The sequence below is a fragment of the Scardinius erythrophthalmus genome, assembly GCF_964197995.2.
Source record: "Scardinius erythrophthalmus genome assembly, chromosome: 3".
Lineage (NCBI taxonomy): Eukaryota > Metazoa > Chordata > Actinopteri > Cypriniformes > Leuciscidae > Scardinius > Scardinius erythrophthalmus.
The window spans coordinates 13448564-13456875 of NC_138223.1; positions in this window are offsets into that span (position 1 = coordinate 13448564).

An 8312-nucleotide genomic window follows, 5' to 3' on the forward strand; every position below is an offset into this window, starting at 1 on the left:
AAGTGCAATATTACTAAAGCATTTAAAATCCCTACAGTGTAGGATGATCAAAATAGTAAAATGCATATAACAGAAATTTTAGCCACCTGTTATGTCACTTTTCTTTATTTTTCTGTTTTTTTTTCTTCTTCTTTTTTACAAATTATGTGCTTTTTAAAATAAATGAAATAAATGTACAACAATCATTCTGCTACTGTTAGTGTGATATGTAGGTTGTCTTAGGGTGCATGCAGCTCATCAGCCTGAATGCTGTTCTTCACTGTGCAGTGGTGGATGGTGCAGTCTCACTCAGATGTTAGAAGGGCTATTGGGTCACTGCTGTTTCTTTGGAGTGTAGCTCTATTTTGAGCTCTGAGTTTTAAAAGGAAGATGATGTCCTTATAAATGTGTCCTTGTTGAAACCATGTCCTGATGCTCTCAAGTAATTTACAGAAGGTACATAATTTAGTTCAATTTACGAGATATCCCAGTGAGTGCTGGAACATTACATTAATGCTTGTACTCTCCTTTTGCACCTTTTCCCATCCTACACGATGGACATCCTAAGGATATTCATATGCAGTCACTGTTGCAGGACTGTGTTCAGGTTGTTTATGGGATTTCTGATTTAAGTGTTTTTTACTGTCTTCTTAGATGTAGGCTACTACTCTTGTTCCATTTTGTGGTCACTACGAGTTACGTCGTGATGATGACGAATGGCGAAACCTTCTCAGGAAACGAGGGTTACATATGTAACCGAGCTTTCTGTTGACTAGAGACATATTTCCATCTTTCTATGCATAGGAACCAATGCAGGACAAAATCATTTGAATGTTCACTCAATGTTTTAAATTGTTGGACAGCAGCACTTGACACTTTGTATGTTTTTGAACAACCTTCAGTTGTTATTAAAAAGTTTTTTTAAACATAGTATATTAACATATTTTAATAGGCCTTTGCAATTAGCTTTTCTCCTTCAAGAAAGAGCTTTTCAAATGTCCTTTGTTTTTTTTTCCTTTAATTAGTTCATGCTATTAAAATAAAAGAAACACACTAGCACCGTAGTCACATCCTGTATCTTCATTTGCATTGAGCACTGATATTTTTTTTCTCCAGAATATTATAATAAACCTAAAAGTATTAAGTAGAATTAAGTAAAAGTATAGTACTTAAAGGGTTAGTTCACCCAAAAATGAAAATTCTGTCAGTAATTACTCACCCTCATGTTGTTCCAACTGCGTAAGACCTTCGTTCATCTTCGGAACACAAATTAAGATATTTTTGATGAAATCTGAGCCATGTCTCACTCCTCCATAGGCTGCTATGTGACCGAAACTTGCTGGCCCAGAAAAGTTATTAAAGAGATCGTTAATATAGTCCAAGTGACTCCAGTAGCTCAATCTTAAGTATATCAAGCGACGAGAATACTTTTTGTGCGCAAAAACAAACAAAAATAACGACTTTATTCCACTATTCATTTCCTTCTCTCTTGACCTCTAGTTGGTTTGCGTAGTGTTTTTGCGCAGCGCGTCTGTGTTGCACGACACGTCACCACGTAGGCTCACTATTGGCCGACGCCGGTCATGTGTGTGATGCGTGATGACGTGCAACACAGACGCGCAGCGCAAAAACACTACGAGGCCCAGAGAGAAGGAAATGAAAAGTGGAATAAAGTCGTTATTTTTGTTTGTTTTTGCGCACAAAAAGTATTCTCGTCGCTTGATATACTTAAGATTGAGCCACTGGAGTTACTTGGACTATATTAACGATCTTTTTAATAACTTTTCTGGGCCAGCAAGTTTCGGTCACATAGCAGCCTATGGAGGAGTGAGACATGGCTCAGATTTCATCAAAAATATCTTAATTTTGTGTTCCGAAGATGAACGAAGGTCTTACGCGGTTGGAACAACATGAGGGTGAGTAATACTGACAGAATTTTCATTTTTGGGTGAACTAACCCTTTAATTTGAATTTAAGAACATTGAAATAAACAGTAATACAATAATCACAGGTCACAAATATGTGAGTGTGTTTCTGAGCCAAGAAAGCGTTACATATCTTGCCTCTGTGGACAGGGCTGGACTGGGACAGAAAATCGGCCCTGGCATTTTGGCCCAGACTGGCCCAATATGATCATAAACACCACCCATCTTTGCACGCCTTTGAATATGTTTTTGTTTAACTCCTATTCATTAAAACCGCTAATGCCATGTAATGAGTGAGTATAAACGAGTGAGAGTTAACAGATGAAATAAGTACAAAATTGTAATTTATTAATACAGTCGAACTATACTCCACAGTGATGAATCCAAAAAACAAGCTATAAGCTGCATTGACAGTGTTTCTCAAAGGAATTTTGGTAAAACTGTGGTGGGTGGACCTCTAGGGGGGTTTGGGGGCATGGTCCCCCTAAGAATTTTTTTTGCATTTTAATGTTAAATTCATCAATCTGGTGCAGTTTGAGGGTTCAAAATTAAAAGCTCCAACCCATATTCAGTGTGCAAGTATAACAAAGAAAACAAATCAAACCTCTTTTAATAACAGTGTCTGTCTATATTACACTACTACATAATAATAGTTATACTATTAATCTCATGATAGTAGCCTATATATTGTAAAAAATAATGCACCGAAAAATAAAGAAAACTTTCATAATTAGTTTTGTACTAATTTCTAAACTTGAAAGAGATAAGCACATGATCTTTTATTTTGACGGAAACTGCATCGAGCTTTTATTTTGGCGGAAAACATGGATACAAACGTGTCTCATTAAACTTCTAGTAAATTGCTGTAATTGTCAACTATGCAGATGTGGAAATTATCTGTAACTGGGTTATGGGTTCCTACACTCATAGCCAAAGTGTTTTGAAAGTAGTTCTGCTTACCGCGGAGTCGACTCTACACTTTCTCATCTCTCTCTCCTGATCCTCCTCACTATCCTCATCATCAGCCACTGGAGCTGATGAAGGTCCTGCTGCTGCAGAAAACATATATATCTTGACACATTTTACAGCGTCTGCTTGAAGGGCCTGTATCTATTTTTCACGCTATTTCTCTGCACATTCCTTGCGTTTCCTCTCCATCTCTCAGACTATTTTGACAGATACACACTTGACACTGCACGCTCGCTCAGAGCCCAGAGGGGGAGGTGTTTAATGATGTGATTGGGCCAGCCCAGTGTCAATCAAGATAACAACCAATGGGCCGCTGATCTACGCGTTTCATGGGCCGGTCTGTCAGTGGAAAAAAAAACTAACGCTTACCTTTTTTTTGACCAATGCATTACACCGGCACTAACCCAGCGCTGTCAATTAAACAAAACAAAACGAATGGGCCGCCGATGTACGAGTTTTATGGGCCGTCAAAAAAAAAAAAAAAAAAAGTATGAGATGTATCGGCCCAAAAGCACGTCGGCCCACCGGGCATTTGCCCGGTATGCCAGATTACCAGTCCAGCCCTGTCTGTGGACCATCCTTTGAATACTGCATAACCAGAAATTATTCAAATAACTGTTCAAGACATGTTAAAGGTTATCCTACCTTGGGTATTAGAATTTGGTTGTAGTGTACTTCATGGTTTGTTTAGCCACCTAAATTCTTCTGCAATCAAAAATATAGAAACTAAATAATACACATTTGTTATCAGCAGTGTTTTGAGAGATATTGCTTTACTATTTTTATCACATTTTAAAATGACGTTGAAGTGAGTACATTACTGTGTTTCTTTTTAAATGCTATATGGTCTCTTATCTCCCTCTCACAGCTGTCTGCTATGAGCTCTCTCCCTGTGAACGCTGACTGACAGGTTTCTATTTCCAATTACTTTCCAAACATCAGTAAGTGTGGCCATATTTTAAATAGGCAGCCATCTAAGCACATTAAAAATAATAAATGTATTGAGGAACACAACTTCTGAAAGTCTGAAATTGGACTTGGCTCAAGTTTGCTGTTCAGCTTAATTCACTTTATAAACCACACGGTGGACAAATAAAAGGCCTGTGAGCAAGAAGGAAAGAGTTGCTAATCAAACAACTTTATTACTATATTGCTTTTCAGGTAAGATAGACGCTTGACTGTGGGAACTTTTTATCACTCATAAGCTGCAAAAGTTTAAAATAATCATTACTAATATTAAATGGCCTAAATGTAGATATTATTAACTATCTCAACACTGATTAGAATAATTTATTTATTAAAAATGTAGCTACATTTGTGGGTGGGAAAAGCAGTTCAAATTGCAGTTATATACTGGAATGAACTGCCTTCTAATATGGGGATACATTACAGTACCTTTATTCTTTCAAGAAGACAATACAGTATACATTTCCATTTTTTTAATACATTTATAACATTATATATATATATATATATATATATATATATATATATATATATATATATATATATATATATATATATATATATATATATATATATAATTACATGAAATGTAATTCAAATAATTAATTAATGGATTTTAAGGGACTTAAACTGGAAATTCTGTCCAACAGGAAATCATCTCTTTGGCATACATCATCAAAGGGTTATATTTAAACTGCAACTGCCGTTGAGATGAATTGCAATGATAACAAATAGCATTCTCCAGGAATTACTGACCTCCTTGACATCAACTATCAAGCCTTAAGCAAGGCAAAACACCAGTACATGACAGTCCAAAGCAGAATCCTTCTATTTCTAATAAAATCTTTTTATGATTTAATGAACTCAATGTGAACACTGGCTCAGAAAGTCAGTTTATATCGACGACGACTCTGCCAGCTAAACACTGCATAATTAATTCATTTCCATGGGGTCAGTAATTACATACCATTTAAAAACACTCTGACTAGAATAATACATTCATGCCTTTGAGATTGTAAAGAAAACTTGGTTTATCCAAATTAAAACTGTCAACCTCTGAAAGAAAGCATGCATAATGTAACACAGGTCACATGAGTGTGTGTTAATGAAAGGACATACAATGAGTCAAATCAATGCGTCACATGTCTCCTCTCCTGTATATCCCTCATTTTCATTTATTAAAATATGCTAAAAAAAAATAAAAAAATTAAAAAAAACATACTACAATGAAAAGCATTCTATTCCAAATTCTACATATTCAGGAAAATAATAAAGGAAAATAATGAAACAAGGGTGAAAAAAGTAAGCCTTTTATCTGAGAGTGCACAAGCTCTGTCACACATGGACACTGTGAGAAAGCAAAAGTAATTAAGAGGTCAATTATTTATACTATACATTTATTATTATCAATTTTTATAACTTCTGACCATTGCTTGTGTTTGCATAAAGAAATAGAGGGTTGTAAACAAAAATTCAGGTACCTAAGACTATTAAAATAACTGGGAAACAAACAGTTCTGCATTTGCTGCTACTTACAACTGTGCTTTAATTAAAATGTTTACTTCCTGCACTGCTTTATCTTATCACACTATGGCTCACTTTCATCTCTATAGTATGACGATGTAACTGACATCTAGATAAAATACAATGGTGCCATGATGTCTGGTTTGAATAAACACAAAATACAGAATTATTCTCCTTATCTATGTAGCTAAAAGGGCTTTTATCCTTTGTCCAGCTATCTCAATCCAATGTCTATTGATTCACTGGCATCTATTTGCATAGTGTGACATGAAATTAAAGCGAGTTTACAGAAACTCATCAGCCTGTTGTCAAAGCATATAAAGCTTGCCTTTAAATTTGATGCAGGCTTGTAATTAAAACAACCTTGCTCAATTAGCGGCCAAATTTATCAAATTAATTATTTTAATAAGTCTATTTGATTGATTTTTGATGAAATTCAAAACCCAGATGACCATGCTTATTCTGTACATGGTTCACATTTAGCAAAACAAACTCTTATCCAATCAGATACATGTATGTAAATAATTCTATACATTTGCAAACCAATATTCAAACTGACGTTCTGAAATCTAGGAATTTATGGAAAATCCTCAATTTCATTCTAATTGACTGTGCCTGGTTAATGTTAAAGACTGCCCTGCTAATAGGAACATATTCAGCCATGCAGTCCAAAACCCATTATGCACTTGAATACAAATACACATAATGGCCTTTGACCGGCTTTCTCATTCTTATGTGTATATGTGTCTAAAATGTTTCTTATTTTGATACTATTCACACATGCATTACACATGCATTACAAAGTAAAAATGTCCAGGTGTTCTGCAAATTAAATCAGAAAAATCAAGAGCCTACCTCTCATCACCAAACTGTAAAATAGCATGAGAACATGCATACGCTGTGAAATGTAATGTTTTGGACCGTACCAGTGGACACCTGGCATTCAAATCACACCCATTTACACCTGATAGTTGGGCAGCGCCGAGAAAGAGAGAGAGACCACATATCTTAATTGCTGAACCATATGCTCACGCTTTTTAATTATTTAGTATCAAACACTCCACACATAGAAGTATTTTAATTAATAAACACATTTATATGAGAGTGGATAAATGTCTGCAGTAATGAACATCTGTGAAGCTGAGCTCCAAACTTTGATTAGACAGAGAGGGGCTTGTTTGCTTTTTCTCCCCCCAAAGATGAAATCAAGAGAGGCATCTCAAACACAGCAGAGGATCAGCTCACTACTTACTGTATGTGTGTGCACTTGTCACTCACAGACACTTTCAATAATCCCTCTCTAATCATACCAGTCGTCATCAACTGATTTTGCTTCAGGACCCACAGATTTTTACAGTGGACATTGTGTTTTGACCCAAAACAATACCAAAATTGTTCATTGTAAAAAAAGAATGAAAAGTAAACACAAAATTGAATGAATACATTGGAATGTATTAATTTCTTTTATTTTAAAAATAAAATGTATATACATTATAATGCAAAAGTTTGGTGGTCAGTACACTTTTTTTAAAGAACTCTGTTCAATAAAGAATCATAAAAAAAAAATCGAATTCAGTGAACATTTGTGGTCAGCACATATAATGTAATAAATAATAAAATAATAATTATTATTATTTATAAATTAATTGCATGTGGTTAGTTAAATTGTAAAATTTTCATTTATCATTGTTTTTATCAGCACAGACCTGCAACCAAATTTTGGGTTCCAGTCCACCATTTGAGAAACACTGGGATGTACAGCCACACACATGTTCATAGTGCACAGCCTGCATGTGCACAGCCTGCATGTGGACATATGAACATCAAACTGATTTATACACAAACAATTCATCTTTTAATAGCCATTAAGGTTCATTGTAGAGAAGAAGAATATTCAGCATTGAAGTCATAAATTATTTGGCTTTATAAAACATAGACATACTTGAGTACCGCTCCATGCACAGACACATTTCTGATGAAAAAGGAATGTGACAGAAAACACTATTAAGCCAAGTGCACACTACAAGACTGAACCTCACTGGTCACTTTAAGTACTCTATATAACTAGTCTGTGAAAGAAAAAAGCCCAGAATGTAGCTAAATTGCTGATAGACTTTATCTCAAAACTAATTCCACTTCTTTAGCCATTTAGCCTACTTGTCCCAAGGTCATAAACTGGATGTATAAAGTCCATTCACCTCAGATTCAGCAGTTACCTAAAGCTATAGATCCACAAAAGCCTGCTTCTCTATTGGCTGCATGCCATTAAAATGTAGCTGTGTATTTTGACTAAATTTTTTGATTTTTTTATCCTTCATCAAAGGTGAATGGGGTTTCAGCTTGTTCTAGTAGCATGTGCACAAGAAGTGGAGAAAAACAACTGTAAAATGACTGCTGGAAACATACAGCTCTCACACACAGCTTCTCTCACAATTACAGTTCAAGCAGTGAGAAATTACACTTTTGCTACATTGTGCTAAGAACATAAATGTAAAATGTGTAAAAGACATACACTGCGGTCAATGATGTAAGTGTAATAAAATGACACGTTTCTCTCTTTTGTTTAGTTTATGATGATACAGTTACATATCATGAAGTCTTAAGAGAGGCAATCCAAAGGCTTTAAAATGACAGCAGACCTGAGGGCCTAGACTTGTATTTCAAATAATATTTTCTGATGGGTTTTTTACCATGTTTTGAGTTAATCTCAAGTGTGTCTGATCTGTGTGCTGCATGCTCCTATCTCCATGATGCCAACTTGCCTTTTTATAATGCCCTTCACTGCCCATGAGGAACAAGTGGATTACTTGAAGAAATGTATTTTTATGAGCTTCCACCATATTGTGTTTGTACATGTGGTGTGTTTTTAATTTCCAATGCATCATTGTCATTCCACTATGTGATTTATAAAGGTTAAGCAGCAAATCATGTTTTAATTTTGAGTTCATA